Source organism: Dipodomys spectabilis, unplaced genomic scaffold, assembly GCF_019054845.1.
Source record: "Dipodomys spectabilis isolate Male_0828 unplaced genomic scaffold, ASM1905484v1 ptg000138l, whole genome shotgun sequence".
NCBI classification, from domain to species: domain Eukaryota; kingdom Metazoa; phylum Chordata; class Mammalia; order Rodentia; family Heteromyidae; genus Dipodomys; species Dipodomys spectabilis.
Genome location: NW_024870815.1, coordinates 9,520,142 through 9,538,498, shown reverse-complemented (window position 1 = coordinate 9,538,498; position 18,357 = coordinate 9,520,142). Strand labels below are relative to the sequence as shown.

The 18,357-nt window shown below is 36.8% G+C and overlaps 1 pseudogene; it reads left to right on the top strand.

Moving 5' to 3' along the window:
• Nucleotides 1-16,133: 16,133 nt before the first annotated feature.
• LOC122117038 lies at nt 16,134-16,234 on the top strand (annotated as a pseudogene).
• The last annotated feature ends 2,123 nt before the right edge of the window (nt 16,235-18,357 follow it).

Genomic DNA, 18,357 nt, shown 5'->3' with positions numbered 1-18,357 from the left:
CCTCTGACAAGTCACTCTATATGAACAAAAACCATACAATATTCCTTTAGTGTTTCTACCAGTGGCTAGCATATAAGGAATATAAATACTCAGATAATGAAATAAAGAAGGAAAGAAAAAATGAAGGAAGGAAGGAAGGAAAAGGAAGGAAGGAAGAAGGAAGGAAGGAAGGAAGGGAGAGAGGGAGAAAGGGAAGGAAGGAGGGAGGGAGGGAGGAAAAACTCTAGTTATCAAGAATCTGAAGGCCATGAAGTTTGCATTATATGATCAAGGTGGGTTAATGAATTCATACTTAGATAAGCATTTCAAACCAGAAAATACCAACCTCATTAAATAAAATTTACAATCCCAGTGATGCAATAAATAACCAGGGAATTTTAACAGAAAACGTACTTAACACGGGGAAATATTGCTCAGTTGATACCCTGGAGTGCACTTATTTTCAAGGAAAGAGCTGGAAGCCATCTGATAATAGTTTAAGCCCCCCATACAGTTGAGGAAAATGAAGAAGACAAGACTTTTAACCACTCTAACCTTAGAATATATGATTTTTAGTTTTACTCAACATCATAGCAAAGTAAACATGCTTATTGTAGTGCCTGACCCAATAATGGGTCATTAAATGAAAAATGAACATATATAAAACAAAAGACTTATGTTAGTCACTGGTGGCAGCTGATTATATATATATATATGTGTGTGTGTTTATATATGTATATATATTCATAGGGGATTGGGAAATTTATGAGGAAATAAGTCCTAGACGAAAGTATAAAGTTGTCAGAATGCACAAGTTGTAAGGATTAGTAACTTAGGGACAAACAATGAAAGCTATCTCATAACAGTGATACACGGGTATCAGCAGTAAATAATAAAGTGTTAAAAACCATAGAACCTGTGTGCAGGAAAATAAGTAATTTTTCTCCAACCAGTAAGTTATTTTTTTTACTTCAGGAAATCCACATTAGAACAAATGAAGATACCTTGGTAGGCTTTTTTTAGACCTTAGATAAATTAAGAACTCAATATCATAAACCAAAAATAGTTGACCTCATTTGTACTATCTTTGTTTCCACTGATATATATATATATATATATATATACATAATTATATATAGTAGATATACATATAATGGATAAAGTCCAATCTGCAAAGAAGAAATTATTTTCTAGGGATTTTTTAAAGGTATTTTTGAATGTAAAATTCCACTTGTTCCTAAATTACCAGGGACAAGCTGATACCACTCTCTTACCATTTTCTTTTAACCTTTTTTACATTTTTGCATGGGTCTTTTTTGCCTTATATAAGTCTGACAACCCCCTTTGATCCATTTAGTTACCATCAGTAACATATATAATAAAAGTTCCTTGCGTATTTACTCCTTTTCTCATTTAATGGGGTCCGGCATTATGATAGACAATACAATTAAAACTATCGCAATAAAAATTAACATGATCCCTGCACTGTAAGAGCTTATTGTCTAGGGTTATAAAGATACAAGAATACAAATGAACACAAACTTACAATTGTGGAATATTCTGTGAAAGAAAACTAAATGGCTATGATTTACTTTAAGGAATATAATAAGCCTCTCTGAGGAAATGACTGCATTAAATTATGAATGAAATTAGCCAGGTGGTGGTGGTGGAGAGTGTATCCACGACTTTATCCGATGGGGAGAGAAACCACACAGTACAGAGCATGGAGATAACCACCTTTAACTGCAGTAATAGGGAAGCAGAGGTAGGAAGATCACAAGTATAAGGACAGCTTGGGCTATATAGGTAGACACAGACTCCAAATAAGGAGGAAAAAGTAGAGCAGAATGATAAAGAAGAAAAGGAGCAAAAGACAAGAAACATAGTAATCTGAATTTAAAAAAAAAAACAACTTGAGAAGTAAGAAAGCTCTAACAAATGAAGGAGCAGCAGATGTAAGGAATAGCTGTTATACTGAGACAAAAATTCAGACTTTGGAGAGAGCACTGTTATGAGTCACTAGATAGCAGAGAAGCTGCTAAGATCTCCATTGGTGACAATTCCTGGAATTCTATCTTCTGGAACTTGTGAGGAAAATGTCCTGTGAAGTTCCAGGAAAGCTATTCATGAAGAAGCAGTCTGCTACAGAAACACCAAAGGTAAATGCCAGGAAGAACTTCTGGTTGCTATGCATTGCAAGAGTCCCGTGCCCAGAGAACTCTGGTGTCAGCAAGCAGCTCATGCTTAAAATGCCTGACAAGAAAGGACACTCAAACCAAGAAAGACATTTTACTTCCTGCAATGCCTCTCAAATTCCCTGGACAATAAGAGCTCTACCTCACATCAGCTGACAGAGGAAAAATATTTAAAGGGCCAGATGTATTTGCACAAAACAAATCAGGAGGATATTTTGGAGATGAGAAGAAATAAATCTGTAACTGGCGCAAAGTAAAGGAACATATCAGTGTAGTAGATAACCTGCAAAAGTTGTTTGGAAAGAGCTCAACAGTTTGTAGGAATTAAAGAAAGCCAAAAGCCTTACCGAGAAGGAAAGTTGAGGTCTAAGAACACATCTGGAAATGATTTCTCTTCCCCCACTACTCTCTGGTGATACTAAGCTTTCGTTTGTTTTACTTGTTTTCTCAGCTGGCAATCTACCACTGAGCTTTTTGAGAGCTATTTTGGAAACAGAATTGTATTCTTCTCTGCCCAGGCTAGCCTCAAGCTTCAATCCTCACATATCTCCCTCATAACTGTGGAAATGAACCCCAAAACCTAGATATGACCCATTGACCTATTGACCATGTCTATATTAATCGACCCTAACTTCTGGCCATTAATTCAACATTTAGTGAATACTAGGCCTGTGTGGATATTCACTATCATCCTAGTTATTAGCTGGGGTATCAGACTATAAGAACTTGGGCTCAAATACTGTCTCTATTCTGGTATACTCTCCATGATAGTATACTTAGTATACTGTACTAGAAAAATGAATTAAAATTTGTAAAATGATGATCATTATAACTTCTTCTCAAGTAGTTATGAAGGTTAAATTAAGTGATTTATATGGGTTCTTTGGTGACAACCACTGTTTTATCTGTTCTTTGCCCTTATTAGTCTTTTGTTCTGTTTTCCCTTTCTACATAGTACTATACTCCAATATAGGAAATTCATCATTGTTAGATTTTTTTCAGTATAGAGTGTACATAAACCTCAAAATGCTAAAGTATATTGAAGTGATTTTCATCTCTATGTTTCCCTTACCATCTCTTCTCAATCTCAGCAGCTCCTGTTGCATTTTGTCTAACTCAATCAAGCTGAGCCAGTCTTCTCCGGTTAAACTAAAACTACCCAGTGAGCAACCTGATCCTACATCAGCATTTTCACATTTGCTGAACACCAAAACTTTTCCAGATTCCTTATAAAGCCATTTTTCTTTTAGCCATAAGTGTGATTATAATTTTTAGACTTAAAATTTTTATGTATTTTTGATAATTTTTTTTTACCAAATGTGTATTTACCTACCAAATACATAGATTAAAAAACCTGTGGTCAACAGTAGAATAGCTATTCTGCCACCTCATTGAAAATTAATTTCTCTAAGCCTAGATTGAAAGTTGTGAAGCACAGAACAAGCATGTATTTTAGATGGATCTCTAGTGACCTTTAGAAAGTGCAGCATCCCTTCCAAAAAATGTATAGCATATTGGATTTGATTAGATGGAGCCCCTACAGGTAATGCTGAACCAAAATAAAACTAAAAATATTGGCAGAAGACATATTATGAAACTCTTGGTGTGTCATGATAAGGAGTTTGGAATGATATATAGGTGGAAGGATCTGGAATGGTTTTCAGAAGGCAAAAGGTAAGATCAGATTTCTGAAAGATACGCTAGTAGAACAAAAGATAATTGGGAGAAATAAGTCTACAGAAAGAGACCAGTTGAAAGGCTTGCTAAAATAATTTAGAGGAGTCTGTCAGCTTACACAGGGCAGTAGTGTGAGTAGAAAAGAGTGACAGTCTTAACAAGGTAAATATTAGTTAAAAGATAAAATCAACAAGAATTGGTCATTAACTTAGAATGAAGCTGAAGCCCTTCTACTTTGTGCCCATCAGTGACAAAATTCCATCACTTAGTTTCTATATTCCTGAACGTTTTTCCTAACCTATTGTTAAAATGTTGTATACATTAAATCTAGGGATTGAATAAGTGATTATTTAATAAAATAATGGAATTAACATAATTAGCAATTTCACTTTTTCCTATTAACTTATTGAAAGAAAAGATGACTATAAAATGCAAGATCAGAGAGCTGCCAGAATTATACTTTCATTTCATATATTAGCTCTGGGAAGTTACCTCCTTTGCCTTTATTGACTATAATAATGTAATTAACCAAACAAATACAGTTTGTTTTCCTTAGCTTAAAACAATTTATGCCCTAATTAGGTCATTTGAAGTCTGTTGTTTCTAAGCATATTCTGTTGTTCTTCAGAGCTAAGAATTTCTTTTTCTTTTTCTTTTACCCTGTCATGGGGCTTGAACTCTGGGCCTAGTTGTCCCTGAGCTGCTCTTTTTTGCTCAAGGCTAGCCCTCTACCACTTTGAGCCATAGCATTACTTCTGGTTTTCTGAGGTTAGTTGGAGATAAGAGTCTCAAAGACTTTTCTTCCTGGGCTGGCTTGGAAACTCAATCCTCAGATCTCAGCATCCTCAGCAAAGATTACAGATGTGAACCACCAGTACCTGGCAGAGCTAAGAATTTCTAAGATGCTTTCATTCCCTTATTTCTCACTATCTTGAATTTCTCTCAGCCACTCCCTCTCATATTTTTCACTGTATTCCCTGGAACTCTTTCTAAAATGTTTGTTAGTACCGTCTCATATCAAAATTTCCATCTGTCTGTTTTAGTGAACACTTGACTATTACTCCTCCATTCATCTTCTTTAAGGGCAAGTTCCCTGACTGCATCTCTCATTTCTTCTACTAATCTCTGGATCCGTCTCTCAGATGAAGTAAGATGTTGCATGTCTGTTTACATCATTACCTTCACCCTAAATCCTGCCCAAATCCTAATAATTTATCATTGTAGACCTGAAAACTTTGTTACTGTCCTGAAATGTCTTAAACTGCAAAAGACAGTCTCTGACTGTATCTCATATGTCCTTTGCAGATCGCTCATGATCATTGGTCTAGAGGAAGCTTTTGGAGACATTTCTCCCAAGCTCTCTTGCTCCTTTCTGGCTCTTTACCTGCCAGGTGACAGGACTAGTCACTTAAACAAGCATTTTAAGTTCTCTAACATTTTATCCTATAAAACTCAACCAACTAGTTGGGCACCAGTGGCTCATACCCCTGTTTCCTAGCTACTCAGTAGGTTGAGATCTGAGGAACACCGTTTAAATCCAGCCTCAGCAGGAAAGGCCAATTAACCACCAGAAAACCAGAAGTGGTACTGTGGCTTGAAGTGGTAAAGTACCTTGAGCAAAAGATTTCAGAGATAGCCCTCAGGCCCTGAATTCAAGCCCCACAACAGACCCAAAAGAAACAAAAATAGAATAATCAACCAACCTTTAGTTAGTATTCCTCTTCCCACCATTTAAATGGTGACAAACTTCAGGCTACTTGTTAGTCCTTTCCCTTGGCCTTAGCTTCCTAGGCTGCTTTATCTTGATAGTAAACTCTGAGGACAGAGTGGTATCTCATGTGGCTGTATCTCTTGTATAAACATTCACTTACATGTAGTAGATATTTAAATATTTACTGAATATATCAGTATTATCAGGTGGCAGTTCAGGTGTTGTTTCTACCATCCATCACCAGAAAACTTTTCTTCCCTTGAGGAACAACTTCAGGAAAAGGCAGTCATCTCTGATTTGAAGGGTAATGAGAAGAAAGAGATCTCCAGGGCCTCCTTTTTCATCTCTTCCATCATAAGACAGACACAGCTTGTGGTAGGGAGCCATTCCTTGGCTCTGTCCTTGCTTTCATGAACTCTGAGACACAGTCAGTGCTGTGACTGAGGGATCCTTAGAAAATGAACTCTCTCATTTTAGGTAACTTAGGGACATAGGAGTCTTCTCCAGCCCTGGCGTTACTTGTCACTTGGTGTTTTCTCGACACACCATTTCAGTTTCATTTTGGTCCTGCCAAGCCCATGCTGGACTTCTGACCTGCAGAACAGTAAAACAATAAATTTGTGTTGTTCTAATCTATTAATAGTGTAGTAATTGGTCATTAAAGCAAAAGAAAATTAATAAATCCTTCTCCTTGGTTGATGTTTAAACTATACAGATCTATCTCTAAGCAGTTATAGGACATTCATATCCTAGATTTTTTTTTTACCTAACAATCTATTTTCTAATATTTTGCAGCCAGATCTTAAACTAGGTAGCTAGAAACTACTAATATCTAGATGATAATTAGCTTTCTCATTACTGTTGAACAGATCAGTGTCAAATGAAATGTCTGTTCTAACAGACATTACATAAACCAGTTATGTACTGGTTTATACTACATAAAAGTGGAATTATAAAATACTCATCATCTGTGGCTGATGTTTTCTACTTAGCATGTTTTCAATGGAGCATATATTCATATGGCATTACTTCTTATGACTAAATAAGATTCCATTTGGATTATGTTGCATTTATCTAAACAGTTAATGGGAAATAGATTGTTTTAACTTTTACTTACTGTGAATAATAATGTTATCAACATTGCTGCACATATTTATGCAAAAAGATCACACACCATGATCAAGTTAGTTTTATTCAAAGGATGCAAGGATGGTTTAGCACATACAAGTCAATAAACATATGCATAAAACAGTAAGAATAACTATGGAACAAGAATCAAAGATAAAAAATATAATTATCTCAATAGAGGCAGAAAAAGCCTTTCACAAAATACAATATCCTTTTCTGATAAAAGTCCTGAAAACTAGGAATAAGATCATATTTCAACATGACAGAAATATATGTGACAAATCTATCAACATATTGGTTGGGAGATGGCAGAAACATTTCCTCTAAAATCAGGAATTAGAAAATAATACCTACTTTTCTTTCACTTATCCAATATATTGCTACAATTCTTAACCAGAGCATTAAGAGAAATAACAGAGACACAAATAAGAAAATAAAACATCAAATGAACCTTATTTTCAGACAATATGATACTATACTTAAAATATCCTTTGCTAGGGTGCCTCATGCTTGTAATCCCAGCTATTGGAGAGGTAAAGACTGGAGGATCCTTATTCAAGGCCAACCCAGGCAAATGTTAGTGTGACCTCAATCTTAATCAGTAAGATGGGTGTGGTGAGTGTCTCTTTGATCTCAGCTATGTGGGAAGCCAAAGATATGAGGATTACAGTCTGAGGCCAGCTCCAAGGAAAACATGAGATCCCAACTGAAAAACCAGCCAAAGCAAAAATGAGTTGAGAGTGGGACTCAAGTAACAGAATGCCTGCCTTACAAGCATGAGGCTCTGAGCTCAAGTTCCAGTGTCATGGGAATAGGGGGTAAGAGCAGACCTTCAAGTCTCCACCAGAAAATTCTTAGATGTGGTAACATGATCAGTGAGGTAACAGGATACAAAAGCAACATATGCAAATCATCACCATACATACCAATAATGAACAGGCTAAGAAAGAAGTCAGGGAACAATCCACGTTATGGGATTACAGCAATATGGTAACACATCTGCTCTTTTTATTTTTGGGTTTGGCACTCGTGGCTTATGCCTATGAGCCTTTCTCCCCAGGAAGCTTAGAGGATCACAGCTCAAAGCTAGTCTGGGCATGAGACTTTTATCTCCAATTACCACTAAAAGCTGAAAATGGAGCTGTGGCTCAATTGATAGAGCAACAAAAGCTCTTTGAACAAAAAAAGTTCAGGAACAGCACCCAGGCTCTGGGTTCAAGCCCTAGGACCACCACAAAAAGAACAAAATATGAGTGGATCTGCTTCGCTCATGTCCTTGACCACATTGAATAACATTCATCTTTCTACTTTTTGCCAATCTAGTGAGTTAGATTTCATCATTACTTTTGAGTCTTTTTTTCTTTTCTTTTTGTGGCTCTGGGGCTTGAGCTCAGGGCCTGGACCCTGTCCCTGAGCCTCTTTGTGCTCATAGTTAGCACTCTACCATTTGAGCCACAGTGCCACTTCCAGTTCTTTCTGAGTATTTTATTATAGATGAGAGTTTCATGGACTTTTCTGCCTGGGCTAGCTTTGAACCACAGTCCTCAGATCTCAGCCTCCTGAGTCACTAAGATTATAGAAATGAACCACCAAAGCCTGGCTTACGTCAGATTTTCCTGATTACTAACAAATTTGACTTTGTATTAACGTAGTAACTGTTATTTTCACTACTCACATAGCATGTGCATTTTTCTTTTTTGGTAATCATAAAAAGTTGACTACAATGATTCTTGTGGGAAAGTAAACTTCAAGATGTCTGGTTCCATGTCTATTGGTGTTATTCACAAGTGAATCATTGACCTTTAATACAATGCACACGAAGCAAAGTATTTAATAATTACTTCATAGCCATTCATCTATACGTCAATAATTGCATTTAAAGTATACATATCACATGTGTAAAAATACCACACATGCCTATGTGTGTATGCATATGTATCTCAAAATATATTTATTCTGACTGTAACCAAATCCTTACAATGAAAATTTATTTTTCATCTTGTAAGAAGTATGAGTCATTCTCCTTCTCTAGTTGAAGTTTAAAAAGCAAGAGTACATTCTTTCAAAAGCAAGAGCACGTTCAGAAAGAAACCTGAATAAACACTCTAGCTTCACTTGCATTTTAATTAACTTCTTTCATCACTGGGTTAACAAGTCATTTAATTAAATAATAAAGTAATATCTTTATATCTTGTAATAGCTCTGGTGTATGGTTACTTTGGTAATGGTTGCTTTAAATTTCTTTTTTCTTCCCTTTCCCCATTTCATTTTGATTTTATGGATGACTCAAACTGGTTGAAGATACTGACTTCTTGATTTGGGTCTACCTGTGTCTGATGGGTGACCTTTGGCTACCAGAGACCAAAAGCATCACCAGTAGACCATGTAAACACAGCAATTTGCTGAACATACATCCTATGTGGAGCCAGTAAGTTTGACTTATGCTCAGATCACCAGTTATTTCACCTGTACTTATTTCCACTTGCCTTTCTCCTTACCACCCCATCTCTTTATTCCATAAACACCTATAACTAAGCTCTATCCTTGGGGAAGCAAATTCAGAGTCTGGAGACTACTCTGTTTATGTTTGCCTGCTTCAAAAATAAGCTTTTCCTTTCTTGCAAAACTCCTTGCTTAAGGTTTTGGCATAGTGACATACTATGTAGTGAACCAAATGGCCCTTGTTCAGAAATATGACCATGCAAATGCAAATGTCTGTAGACCACTACTGTAGAACACAACAAAAGGACTAAAGATAGGGAAGGTTCATAATTGTTATATCATCGCAAAACCAATTTTTTCAAGAATATTAGCCAAAGAGAGGAATGAAGTCTGAATGAGCCTACGGAAATTTGCTTTGCCTTTCTTCTACATCTAGTTATGAAAAGTTGGTTGTAGATTCAATCATCTTTCTTATTTCGGTTGTTTTGGTTTCTGAAATAAAATACTACGAACTGACTAGCTTACAAATCCTAGGAATTTTCTGGAGGCAGAGAAGCCTACAATCAAGACACTGGCAGATTTGGTGATAAGAGCATAGAAAAATGGAGCTAGACCCATCTTGACCTCTACTTCACAACCTAACAACTTTTAAAGGCCCACCTCCTGATGCCATCATCAGTCTTTTTTTTTTGGGTCCGGTCGTGGGGCCATAACTCTGGGTTTGATGTAAATGAAGATATACTGTAATTAAGTAGTTTGGCAAAGATTTAAAAAAATCTTCAATAATGGACTTATATAATTTTCATAGATATGTAACTATAGGCTTGGTGAATGCTTGGTGTTTACTTAACTACTGTTTTTGGTGTGCTCCTGTAGATTACTAAATTTAAGTCTTAGCCTAATGACATCTGCATTGAGAAGAAGAGCAAAAGAGAAAAACGGTTCATTGATAATAAGACTATATTAAGCAGAGTGCTAATCTTGACATTTTATTTCTTGTTGCCTGGTAACAATGCAGCAACCTGTGAAAGAGTCTTATTATCTTAGGGACAAAGAACTGTACCAAATCATGGGGCAGAAACACCAATTCCAGCAAGTGTGGCTTTTCTTATTTATTTATTTTATTTTTTTGGATCCGGTCGTGGGGCCTGAACTCTGGGCCTGGGCGCTGTCCCTCAGCTCTTCAGCTCAAGGCCAGTGCTCTACCACTTGAGCCACAGCGCCACTTCCAGCTTTTTTCTTTTTGCTGATGTGGTGCTGAGGAATCAAACCCAGGGCCTCATGCATGCAAGTCAAGTACTCTACCACTGAGCCACCTTCCCAGCCCCATCATCACTCTTAAAGTGAGAGATTCAACATATGAATTTGAAAGGATATAAACTTTCAGACTGGAGTATTTCCTATGCTTCTAGTATTTTTCCAGCTACATTTAGTGGGTTTTTTTTTGTACTTCAATACCTGTGGAGTGACCACTCTAAGATTAGCCAGCGGATTAGTCAATCCCATTTTTTTGACACTTGGAAGTTTCTGGGTGTTTTTTTTTCTTTCCAGAATGAACAAATGATTGTAGGATAAGTCTGAAGCACATAGACAAACAACACGGACCCAGAATGTAATCTCAAAATTACTAGTAATTGGCTAATACCCCTGAAGAACTGACATGTGAGGAGAATTTCCTAGTTCACTCTTTCTTTTCCCAAGTTAATGACTTTATTTTCCTGGAAGCTGTCACTCTTGTTTATCTTTGGAGTAGTACATAGTGGAAGATTGTGTTAATTCCAGCAGTATGACAAAATGCCTGAGATAAATCAAATTTAAAGGAAGAAAGATTTTCTTTTGCTCATGCTTTGGTTTTAGGGGTGTTAGTCCATGATCCCTCGTCCCTTGTCCCTGGCACTTTGGTCTTTTGACAAAGCAGAACACCATGTCTAGGTAGATAAAGCAAAGCTACTTACACCAGGCAACCAGGAAGAAAAGATGGGGGAGCAACACTTACTTCTGTTTCCCCTCTAAGAGAATGTCCCCAGAGACTTATCTTTCTGCCACTAGGCTCCACCTCTAAAAGTTCCATAAGCTCCTTTAACAGTGACCACTCCTTTGTAAATTGTCCTTCAAAAGGTAATTCCTCCTACTTTGCCTGGCACTTTTGATTTCTAATAAAAAGCTGCACCAAAACGATTAAGATTATTATCAAGATTATGATTAACAGCTAAATAATTTTTATTTAGATACCCAATTCCCAGATTATAGCAGGATACACAATACCTTCTTTCTTCTTCAGTTCTGTGTTTTAAATAACACAAAACATGTATATTTCTGTGAAGTTAGACTGGAAGAAAAGTTATTTGTCTAATGAAAAGTCCAGGAAGTAACTCTAGGAGGTGGAGGCCCATCGCAATATTCTGGCCAGAGAAGAAAAACGAAAGGGAAGGCATGTTTTGGATGATGAAGACCCCAGTTTTCAGTCTTTCTGACCATTACCACTTATTCCTACTTTCCCTCCCTGTAAAAAGCCTTACTTGGGTTTCCCAATATGATTTTTTTGGTGGGGGAGAGGGTAGAAAGCTCTGTCTCCATCTTTTCAAGGTGATGGCTGTGGAACAAAGGTGATTTCTTTCTCACAAACTCTCGTTTCCCAAATGTTGGCTTTCAACAAGTACGCAACAGACCTATGTTGGCTAAAAGTCCTAATAATTTTATAGGCTGATCACCAAACCTCCAATGCAACATCTTTGGAGATGTTTGTGAACCAAAGTATAACAAATATTATCCTCTTATTGCATCCATGCAATGACAGTCTCCCAAAAATGTTAGTGTGTGATGTGAAAGACAACATCTAATCTTCTGAAGTACTTCTTTGGATTCCAGATTGAGAACAGAGCTAATGAAAGCTGACAACTGTGTTAGTCAGGTTTTTGTATCTCCATGAGCAAATACTTGAGAAAAGCAACTGAAAGGAAGACTAGGTTGACTCATAGTTTCAGTTAACGCATCCCTGTGTTGTTGGACAGAACATCATGGTGGCAGAAGTATGTGATGCGGAGAAGCTTTTTCAATTGTAGCAGAGATAAAGGGGATATAGGAAAGGGCCTGGGTAAGATATTGTCCCACTGATATGTTCCTAGAGACCTTCTTTTTCCAAAGATTTATCCTTCTGCTTTTTAACACTTCCCAATAATGCCATCATGTTATGAATCCATGTTATGTCATATTATATTTATTATATTATTATCATATTCTAACCATGTATTATATGGACCCATATTATGAATCAACTAATTGATTAGCTAAGACCTCTCATGTGCTAATTGTCTCTGGAAATTCCGTTATAGACAGTTCCAGAAAAGTGCTTTATTAATCTACTAGAAAGTTTTTATTCCAGACAAGCCAACAATCAAAATTAAACATCATACATAATGAAACAAACACACAAGTTTTAACAACACAACACATGAGAGATATTTTCTTAACAGATGTCAAGTGTGTAATGCATTAGTGTAAATAAACCATAGACACAATGTTTTAGTGCTTATCTCTAGAACTTTTCTTTTTTAGAACTTTTCTTAAATAATTGAAATATATGCATTTAAAAACTGATTGTCCTTTCCCTTTCCTAAGCTACTAGAAATCATTGTCTTCTTCTGTTTGTCAGTTTGACTATTTTAGTCAACTGTGATCATCCAATATTTGCCTTTCTGTGATCAGCTTATTACAAATAGCATATCCACAAGGTTAAACTATTCATTCACAAATATGAGAATTTTCTTCTTTTTAAGCCATATATTCCATTACACACACACACACTCTCACATACATACCATGTTTTAAAATTTATTGATGGACACTTAGGTTGTTTTTACACCATGACTATTATAAACAATGTTGCAATGAACATGGGACTAAAAATAGGTCTTTGAGGTCCTGAAATGTATACTTAGAAGTCTTAAACTAAAAATATGCAGCTAGTACATCCTATAAGAGTGAAATAAAATGGGCTGGGAAGGTGTGTCAGTGGTAAAATGCTTGCCTTGCATGCATGAGGCCCTGAGTTCCATTCCTCAGTACCACATAAGCAGAAAAAGCCAGAAGTGGTGCTGTGGCTCAAGTGGTAGATCACTAGCTTTGAGCTGAAGAGCTCAGGGACAGCACCTAGGCCCAGAGTTCAGGCCACACGACCGGAACCCCCCACCCCCTTCCCTACCCCAAAAAGGAGTGAAATATAATTGTACAACAATTTAAAAAGTGTGAGATGGTACTCAAATCCTGCCCTTATTATACTGAATTTTTCCCTCATTATTACATGGTCCCTTTTCAGTTTGGAGGTGAAAATACATACCTTTTGTGATTATCATTACATAATCAACCTGAGTTCTGTCTCTTATTCTTATCCTAAACAATTTCACTTATAACTTCACATTGTTACTTTTTTCAGATGACACAATAATCTCAAGATGATGCCTGACAATGTCATGAAGATATTTTCCAGTGATTGTATATGCGTAAGTAAACCTTACTACTAAGCATAGAAAAATAATTGTGGAATATAATCTGAAAATAAGTACAGCGTGTCTCAATGTCTTATAAGTATTGCTTTTGAAATGTATCTTTGCAGATATTAATGTTTGCCTTGGAGAATAAGCAGAGATATGGTGTTGCCAAAATAGGTAGTTGGCTTTAATTACTTCTTTATTAAAATGACTTAATCAAATTGAATTTTCAACATGAAGATAGGAAATAAAAATGAAAGAAACACAGAGGCTTTCAAAGAAAATAAAGTATAAGATAATTTGCAACTGACAATATTCTTATTGTTTTCATGTCTTTGAATGGCTGGTTATTTGTGGGGATAGGACAAATAGAAATATTGGTTACCAAGAGACTCCACTAGAAGTGTAGAGAAGAAAAGCCAAGGGGCCGTTATGTGTTGGTGAGCACAAAATGAGCTAAAAAAGAGAGAATGCAACCATATATAATTACTTCTAACACAGCAAGAGTAGGAAGGAAGTATTCAGTCTAAAGAGCTGAGCCAAGAGGCATCAAATGCAACCATATATAATTACTTCTATCACATCAAGAGTAGGAAGGAAGTATTCTGTCTAAAGAGCTGAACCAAGAGGCATTCTCAAGCTCATGGCTCGTGTTGGTATGAGATGAATGGTGGATCTCTGCTTTCATATAAAAAATAATTCAGAGGGTAGACACAAAGGAATTTATGACAGAACAGATTTAATCAGATGTTGTACTTTATTGAAGTAGAAATGATTATTAAGTGATAGTACAATCCTAAAAGGATTTGAGGTTGTATAGCTTGACCTAGCAGTCAAAAATGCTCCCAAATTTCAGGTATTTTATAAGCAGAGTCTAATGATTAATGTAAAGACATGTACATAATTGTGACATTTTCCAAGAAATGAGAAAGTATTTCCAATGTCCAGGGAATGGGGAGATGTTTCCTTAATATGGTACCATCAGAGCCAAGTGTGTTCATGAAACTATAACTATATAATAAGTCCTGGTGTTGAGAAAATCCCTATTTGGGTCATTACTGGGGACTGTTAGCTTCTGTATCAAAAGTCGCCTCCATAATAATCAATCATTGCTCTATGACAATGGTGGAGCAGAATGTTGGGCAGAAAATTCAGTGCTGCACACATTTCCTGGCTCCTTTGTGCTATTCCTTCTCTACCTGCCTCCTCTGCAGTACTAGGTTAGAAAAGTACAATTCAAGTCAACAAAACCAACATTTGTCAAACATTTGCTGTTGCTATGCAGAACACTAGGGATCCAAAAATGAACAACACGTCCTTGAAAAACTCATAATCCAGATGTTTTAATCTAGAGTTTATAATCTAGCAGATTAAAAGAAAATTGACTCCTTGGGGGGGTGGAATGAGCTGTTAAAGTCCATCAGAGAAGTGGTACATTATCTAGGTCTTGAAGATAAGCAGAAGTTTGCTCAGTTAATCTAGGAAAATGTCTTGAGCAAGAGCTCCATGTCAGAAAGTCCTTAGCACATGCGATGAGCAGAATGAAAGCTGACTTAGCTTGAAAGATATTGCATTCAAAAAAGACCATTCTTTCAACTAAAATCACATTTAGAACCACAACATATAAAATAGTCAAAAGTGATATTGCATAGTTTAAATGTATTGTAATTGTGGAATATTTTCCTGTTATAAATGAAATCAACAAGAATAAAACTCTCGGAATTTAAAAACAGCTTACAGCCTTGGGGTTAAAGATAACTGATGGCTTTCTATTGTCCTTATGTTTGGCTCTGCAATGTCAAGAAAATTCTGGTTCAGAATGCAGCCTGCCTTAGACTTTCGGTATATATTTCAATTAAAGTACATCAAAAGCTTGGAAAATAATCACTTATAGTAACAATACCCCTTGTTGACATATGCAGTGGATAAGAATCATTCTCGATTAAAAATACCCTCTAAAAAGTTCATTATTTGGAAGTGTTTTATATATTCTTGCTGATCATTGCTATGTTATGTTAAAAACTACTACCAGGCAGTATATATGTCTGACCATGATGCCCAAATATTATATACTTACACAAATTTAGGCAAATCAGTTGAAAGAGGTCTAAATGATAAACAGTTAATCACAGAAATAAAACTTTCTTTATCAATAAGATACTGTAAGGAAACTTGTGACTCAGTGATAATAAAAAATAAAACTGAGAGAAAGAATATGAGCACTCAAGCAAAGTTTTAATGGAGGCTTTTTTCCTAGAAGTGGAGTATTTGGGGAGGAGTAATACTGGATATAGTGAGTCCTGGAATAACCCTTTTATTGAGTTGCTGAGTGGGCTAGAATCTGATAATTTTCAACTAACCACACCTATAACATTTTTCAAAGAACTTTTTCCTCATGTCATTAGATATGGATGAGCAGTGAGCTCATCTGTGAGTCCTTGGAGATATTTTGGCATCACCTTGTTCCTTGCCATGCACCTGGCAGATTTTATTCCCGTATTGAGTAAGAGAGGTGCTCGCTTTGGCACGTATGAACTAAAATTGGAATGATACAGAAATTAGCATGGCCCCTGTGCAAGAATGACATGCAAATTCATGAAGCGTTCCATATTTTTAAAGACAAAATGTTTAAATAGGAATACAGGTCGACCCATTGCAACAATGAGATGTACAGGACACTATGTTGAAAAATGAACTTTACAATTTAGGTGGGGTGGTGGTGGTGGTGTGGGGAGGTGGTGGGGGGAGTGGGGTGGTGGGGGTGTAGTTGAGGAGGTGGGAGGGAAGGGATGGTAGGGGAAAACAAAGGAGGAGGCAACAATGCTTGATAAGAAATGTACTCATTACCTTGCTCATGTAACTGTAACCCCTCTGAACAGTCTTTTCACAATAAAAAACTTATTTAAAAAAGAGCAAGAGAGTAGGAGAAAGACACACTTCATTCATTATTGACAAGGGAAGGTCAGGGCAAAAAGTGGGTTTCATAGATTAAGGCCTGAGAGAATTTATCTACCTCTTGTCTCCATTTCACTTGTGACTAATAAAGATTTCTTGAAGTGTTTTAGGAAAGGATATAAGAATATAAGCTGTATTAAAAATGATAATTATAAGAATGGTTAAATTTGAGGTTTCATTTAGGAAGAAACTGCAATCATTCAAACAGGAGAAACTGAAATCAAGGCCCTGCAATAGTGCAGAATTAGTGAGACCAGATTTCAAAATACCTTGAGTAATGATACACACATCAGACAGTACCCCTGAACCAGTAATGGTTCAGAGAGCTCCACCAAGGAGCATGTGCAGACAGTGATTATCAACAGGAAGAGGAAGCTTGAAATAGCTTGCTAGATTGCAGTTCAGCACTTTTGGGGGACAGGGCTTGGTGAGTCTTTTGCCTGATAGGAAAATGGTCTGATCAGTTGGCAGCCTGTGATCGGTTGACACTATCTGTTTTAAGTATATATATTAAGTTTCGGTCTGGTAAGTAGAAATATAGAATATTTTCCAGGTGTTGATGAGCTATACCTGTAATCCCAGCAATTTAAGAGGCTGAGATTGAGGATTGTGATTCGAGGCCAGCCAGATCAGAAAAGTTCCTGAGGCTATTATCTCCAACTAATGAGCACAGAAGCTGAATTTGGAGGTGGGGTTTGAGTGGTAGACTGTGTTTTTTGAGCAAGAAAGCCAGGTGAATTGAAAGGCACTTACTTCAAGCCCCAGTACCTGCACACATCCCCTCCTTCCCCCCCAAATTCAAGTCTGTTAGTGTCTACATCTTAGGCTTTCTAGTCTCCAGAATTGTGAAAAATAATTTTTGGCTTTTATGTTATTCAGTCTAATAAATAATGTTATAGCTGCAAAAATGGACAGAGACTGAAGCACAATGGCTCATGCTTGCAATCCTAGCTTTTTAGGAGGCAGAGATTAAGAAGATCACAGTTCGTGGCCAGTCTGGGCAAAAAGTACTTGAGATCACAATTAAACGAAAAGCAAAAACAACTAAGCTGGGCATGGTAGGGCAGATTCCAGCCATGCAGGAGACATGGTAGAGAAACCATGCTCAGAGGCTGGATTTGAGATGAAAAGCAGGAGACCTTATCTGAAAAATAGCATAGAGAATAAAGAATAAAAAGTATAAAGGACAGGTCATGGCTTAAGTGGTAGAGCCTTATTTTAAGGACCTGAATTTAAACCCTCAGAGTAAAAAAAAAACAAAACAGCATGCAAAAGATAAACACATTGACAAACATAATCTTTTCACCTGTCTACTGCTCAAGGTATAGTCTTCTAACCCCATAATAGTACAAAAAGATACTGGTTGGAGCTCGTAGCAAGCTATTGTACTTTGGTGCCACACAGATAGGGAATAGTAGAGCTGAGATTTGAATTCAGTCAGTCTAGCTACAGAGTCCTTGCTTTTGTCTACCATTTTGCTTGCAGCACTTGATTCTGAAAGTGTGCAAATTTATGATATAAAAATCCAGAACATATATAGATCAGGATTAAAATGAGATGAGGGGAGGGGGAGAAAGACAAAGGAAATGACTAGGGATTGAACTCCTCAGGGCCTCACACTTGATCAATGGCACTCTATTATCTGAGTCACGTTTCCAATCCTTTTTGCATTAGGTTATTTTTCCTGCTAGGGTCTCCCGTTTTTGCCCAGGCTAACCTCAGGCATTGGTCCTTCTACCTATGTCTCTTGCATAACTGGGGTTAGAGGCAGAAGCCACAGAAC